This window comes from Amborella trichopoda, chromosome 9, assembly GCF_054954075.1.
Source record: "Amborella trichopoda isolate Santa Cruz 75 chromosome 9, AtrichopodaSantaCruz75HAP2 v2.0, whole genome shotgun sequence".
NCBI classification, from domain to species: Eukaryota; Viridiplantae; Streptophyta; class Magnoliopsida; order Amborellales; family Amborellaceae; genus Amborella; species Amborella trichopoda.
Genome location: NC_142344.1, coordinates 40,432,718 through 40,439,021, shown reverse-complemented (window position 1 = coordinate 40,439,021; position 6,304 = coordinate 40,432,718).

Here is a 6,304-nt window from a genome sequence, read left to right as displayed (position 1 = left end):
TAGTATTTAAACCAAAACTTTTTTTTTCAAGTTTTTTTAGGCTAAGATTTCTGGCTTTTGTTATTTATCTCTTAAAGATTTATTATTTAAATCAAAAGTTTTTTCTCCGAGTTTTTTTAGACTAGGATTTCAAGCTTTATTATTTATCTCGAGGCTTTTATTATTTATCTCCTTAAGATTTATTATTTAAACCAAAACTCCAAGGTTTTATTATTTATCGGAGCTTCTGTAATTTAAACTAGGACTAGGGGTGGCAATGGATCCGACTTTGGGTCTGGGTATGGGTCCAATTTTTGAACCTGAAGGTTTGGGTCCGAGTAAAAAACCTGGAATTGAATATTATTTAGGTCCTAGTTTGGGTTCGGGTCTGAATCTAACCGAACTTGACGCGTACCCGACCCGAATAATTGGGGTATATGTTATGTTGGTATATTCATAAATGTTGCTAATACATTTGTTTCTTAGGAATTTCCAGTTATTACGTAAACCAATAAGGAATGAAGGTATATGTAGGTACTCCTAAATGTAGTGCAATATTATAAATGTTACCTATAATATGAGGATATGATAGTAAAAGAAAAGGCAAAAAAAAAAAAAGAAGTTGAAACTCATAGTCATAGGGTGGCAATGGGCCTGACCAGACCCATGACCCAATGGGTCTAGATATGGGTCCAAATTTTGGACCAAAAGGTTGGTTCAGGTCCAAAACCTAGACCCAAATACTATTTGGGTTCAGGTACGAGTCCAGTTGGACCGGACATGTTGCCACCCCTAACCAAGACCCATGCTTTTATTATTTATCGGAGCTTCTATTATTTAAACAAGGACTCAAAACTTTTATTAGTTATCTCGTTAATATCTATTATTTAAACCACTACTCCAAGCTTTCATTATTTTTGTTAAGATCTTCGGGCTTGTATATACACTTTTAAAATTCAATATTGAAAAACTTTCCAATTAATTATCTCAACTTCTAGACTTTAAGAGAGAATTTAGTTAAAGTGTGAACCATATATGTAGAAAAGGTGGTTCTCACATTGAAAAATTCTTCAATTCATTGTCTCGCCTTGGAGAGGTTCACATGTGAAAAAAAAAAAAAAAAAGATTTTAGGTTCTTGAAATAGTGCATCTTATAATGTGTTATATGAATCGTTCATTTTCAACATTATTCATAGATTGACTCTATCTATAATATTTTTTAAATCTTAACTTTCATAATTAAATGTGAAAACAAAGTTTTGGGTTAGCATAAAGATTTTTAATATTGAAATAACATCTTTTGACACCATTTGAATGTGTGTCTTTCATTGTTTAATGTCGGAACCTTATTCAAACTACATGCATTATTTTTCACACCTAGGCTCCAAGCTATCGTGATTTCATCTTGTTAAGATTGTGTGCGAGCTTCCGTTATTTGTGGTGTTTAAGCGTTTAGCTTTTATTACTATTTGTCTTGTTAAGCTTTTCTTCGCTTAAGTTTTGTTATTATTATTTATTTTGTTAATAATTCTTTTTATGAGGTTTTGTTGTTCTTTTCAAATTACACATAGTAGGAAAGAGAATAATAGAATAGACATCAATTCTAAAGTGCATAGGAGCATGAGCATCAAAGCACATTGTCTATAAGCAGGGATGATGCTACTCAAACTCTTGTTCTCCTCCCGCAGATTGCTAATTTTGTTTATCTCAAGTATTCAATTTGATAATAGTATGGAAATTTCAAGAGAGAGATGAACTCTTTGAGAAAATAATTGTGCCCCACACTATTTTTGTGGTACTTTTTTTATTGTATATAAAATGGTAAATACAATTGTATAATATACATTTTCCTATTTTGTTATATGCAATATATTTTGTTATATGCAATATACACTTTCCTATCTTGTTACATGCAATATATAATTTCCTATATTGTTACATTTTCCTTTTAAAAGAAAATAGTAATATTTCTACTGTGACCATTCAAAAAACTTGAATATTTTATTTTTGTTTCTATTACTCCTTGCAAACTTGGCTGATGAGGCATTTGAAGTCTGAGTTTGAAGCAAATATCTTAAAAAACATCTCGTGGCAAAGGCTTCGTGAATATATCACCTACTTGATTGCGAGAGTAAACAAGATGAGTAACAAGTAATTCAAGAGCAACATTTTCATGCACAAGATGATAGTCTAACTCAATATACTTTATCCATGCATGAAAACAGAATTAACTGTTATATAGAGAGCACTAATATTGTCACAAAAAAGTGTTGGTAGCTTAGGAAGAGGCAACTCAATATCCCTAAGAAGAAAATAAAATCATGTCAATTATGCAGTAGTGGATGTTATAAATCGATATTCCACTGCAATACTGGAACGAGCCACAATTGATTATTTTTTTAACACTCTAAGATATACAGTTGGAAGCAATATAGTTGCAAAAACCATTGGTTGCACACCCAACCCAATTTGCATCAGAAAAGACATATACCTCAAGAGAACTAGCAGATAAGATTCTTAGACCATAGGATTGTGTACCATTGAAATAACAAAGAATCAATTTAACTACCTGAAAATGTGCATTTGTAGGGGTATACATAAATTGATACATTGTATTAACACTATGGGAAAGGTTTGACCGTGTTATGATAATATATTGGCGTGCACCAATAATACTCCAATAAATAGATGGATCAAGAAATAGATCAGAATTCCCCTAAATAGGTTTGGCACCAAGCATCTAAATATGATCAAGAAGATACTGGGTATATTTGCTTTGTGAGAGAAAAATCTCACCTGAAAAAAAAAACATCTATGCCAAGAAACCAGTGAAGATGGCCATTATCTTTCATTTTAAATTCCTTTCAAAATTGGGAAATGAACAATTCTAGAAGATTTGAATTATCAATAGTAACAATATTATCATCAACATAAAGGAGAAGGATAATAGTGCCTTGAGTAGTGCGAGAAACAAATATAGATGAATCGGCTATGTTGCAATAAAACCCCAATGATAATAAACAGATACTAAATCGGTCAAAGCAAACCCAATGTGCTTGCTTGAGACAATATAAAACTCTTTTTAATTTGCAGACATGATTTGGATATTTAAACCTCACAAATGCATAAGGTTGTTCCATAAATGCATGTTTCTTAAGAAAGTCGTGTAGGAAAGCATTGTTTACATCAAGCTGTTTGATAAGCCAGTAGCGCACAATTGATGAGGTGAGCACAATCTGAATGCTAGCAGGCTTAATAATATGATTGAATGTTTTAGAGAAATCAATTCCAATAACTTGATTGTATCCTTTAACAACTAATTTAGCCTTAAGTCTCTTTAGACTGTCATCAGGCTTTAATTTAGCCTTATAGACCCAACGATAACCAACAATATTCATACTTGAAAAATGTGGAACTAGCTCCCGAGTTGAATTAACCTGTAGGGCTTCAATTTCCTCTTTCATTACACAATGCCAACCCGGATGACCCAAGACATATTAATGGTTTTAACGAGACTTAATGGTTTTAGGTTCATAAGGGATAGCTTCAAAAGTAGGAGCACTTGAGTTTGCTGTCATGGATAGGAAAATCCTAGGTTTTCGAGTATCATCTTGAGATCTTATGACGATGTGATGACGGGGATGCTAAAAGGCTGGTAAAAATTTAGATTGGTTGGTTTCTTAAGTGGTAAGATGTTCATTGCCATGATTGTGTGTTGCATCATCCTAGATATTTTATATTGGTATTGCAGTGGTGACATTTTCCTCTATAAGAAAAGTTGGAGAGCTATCATTGGTGATGGGCAAAGTAGGATGTGATGGAGAAGATACATCAAAAGCTTCATGTATATGTGGTTTATGTGGAGGTGATGAATCAGAAGAGGAAGAAATTTGTATGTCAGACTCATAACACTTCGTCCATTTTGCATAGTTGGATAACTTCCCTTGAACATGAGCACTATCAAACAAAGAATTGAGATTAGCATAATGATAGATATCTTTATCAAATACATCATGTCTTGAGATATATGCTCGGCACGTGGGTGGATGTAGACGTCTATAACCCTTATGTTGGATATTATAGCCCAAGAATACACATAGAAGAGAATTATGGCTCTTGGCCCCCACAACGTCCTAGGCATAGGGGAGATCGGAGCAAGAGGTCATTGTTTGAGGTTATTTTTCATCACTTGCATCCCCGGTGCGAATAAGGAGAGAGCAGTTCATGACCTAGGTCCGCAGGTACCAAAATGCCTATGGACTATGGAAGCTGTAGGTCAATAAGCCCTGATCCAGAAGTAAAATTTCTAAAAGTATCAGAATGACTGAAGAAGGTTCAAGATCGTGCCTAATGGTCTCTTAAGAATACCTGCCAAGTTTCGTCGCAAACCGACGAGTTTAAGGCAGTGTAGACGACAAAACAATTTTGGGAAATTATGCCGCTATAATGTTGAAAATGGACCCTGAACTACAACACCATTATCAGAGCATCAAATGGTTTCCATACCATCGCCATTGGATTCAGAAAATTCGAAAACCCCCATGTACCAATTTTTGACGCATTTGGATGCTTTTGGCGCAAGTTCTGGCCACTTTACCCAAACGTCGCACGTAATGGATGGTTAGATTGCGACACATTACGAGTATGAAGTTGCTGCAATTTCCAGCACCGAAAACCAAACTCCATCCAAAGTTTTCCAATTTGGAAAACGGTTATCCGGGCACCGAATCGAGCCGTTCCTTTTGCAAAACGATCGTGGCAACATGCTTGTCACGCTATGATGGCCCGAGAATCTGATCCATGTCTCGAAATGGATATCAAAACAATCATCTTCCCGAGCAGATCAGGAAAAGAATAATCTTTTGGTCAGATGAAGACTAGAAGGACCCTAACGGATCCCGAAAGATCGTGAAGATTGCATAGTCGTTATAAAGATTGATTCAAAATTTCACGGATTGTTGGTGTAGGGGCAGAATCGTCATTTTACCTCACTTTCTTAGAATTTCTTTAATTCATTTACTTGATAATTTTTATCAATTAGGTTAGAATTTGGGCATCCACCCATGTTTGGACCTAAATTCTATATAAGCACGTACTCTCTTCATGTAAAAGATTATTCCTCAATCAATAAAAATTTGACTTTTTTGCTTGAGTATTGGGTCACAATTTGAGAGAGAGAGAGAGGAGAGAGAGAGGAGAGAGAAAATTTAGATGCGTACCCTTAAGCCTCAAGGTAGTCTCTCTCTTCTCTCCTTTCTCTCTCCTCTCTTCTTCTTTCCTTTCTCTATCTTCTTTTTTCCCTTTCTCTCTCTTCTCGTTCCCTTTTTCTCTCTTCTTCTTTCCTTTCCCTCTCCTCTCTTTCTTTTCTCTCTCTTCTTCTTTCATTTCTCTCTCATCTTCCTTCCTTTTTCTCTCTTCTTTCTTTCTTCTGTCTTGCACGACAGTGAATACTACCAAGCGTGACCTTTTCTCTCTCTTCTTTCTTTCTTCTGTCGTGCACGACAGTGAACACTGTCGAGCACGACAGTGAACACTGTCGAGCGTGACCTTCTCTCTCTTCTTTTTTTCTTCTGTTGTGCATGGCAGTGAGCATTACTGAGCGCGACCTCCTCTCTCTTCCCTCTTTTGCCCCGCACGGTAGTGAACACTGCCGAGCACAACCCTCTCTCTCTTCTCTCTTCTCTTTGTCTTGCATGGTAGTGACCATCGTCGAGCGCGACCTTTTCTCTCTCCCCTCTTCTCTATTTCTGTTCCGCATGGCAGTCCATACTGCTAAGCGCGACCCTCTCTCTCTCTTCTCTCTTCTCTCTTCTCTCTGTCTCGCATGATAGTGAACACCACCGAGCGTGACCTTTCTTCTCTCCCCCTCTGTCCTACATGGAAACACATACTGTCGGGTGTGACACCTCTCTCTTTCCTCTCTATCTTGCACAACAGTGCATAATGTCGAGCACGACCTCTCTCTCCTTTCTCCTCTCTTTGCTTGCTTGACCAGAGGCAGGCTAAGCCTTGTGCTATCGTGCCAGTCTTATCGACGAACAGTTTAGCCGTCGTGTCGGTCTAGTCACTGTGCCCGTCTAGCTGCCGCGCGAGACCAGCCGCCGCGCCAGTCTTGCCACTGTGCCAGTCTAGCCGCTCGGTCAAACGTCTTCTCTCTCTTTCACTTCTCTTCTCTCTTTTCTTTTCTTCTCTTGTCTTCTCTTCTCTTCTTTCTTTCATTTTCATCTCTTCTCCCTTTTGGAAGGTTTAGTGAGAGCCAAGCTAACCTTCACCCTCTCTTATCCCTTTTCTTCTTCCTCTCTCTAAAGCAAACACTTTTATTTCT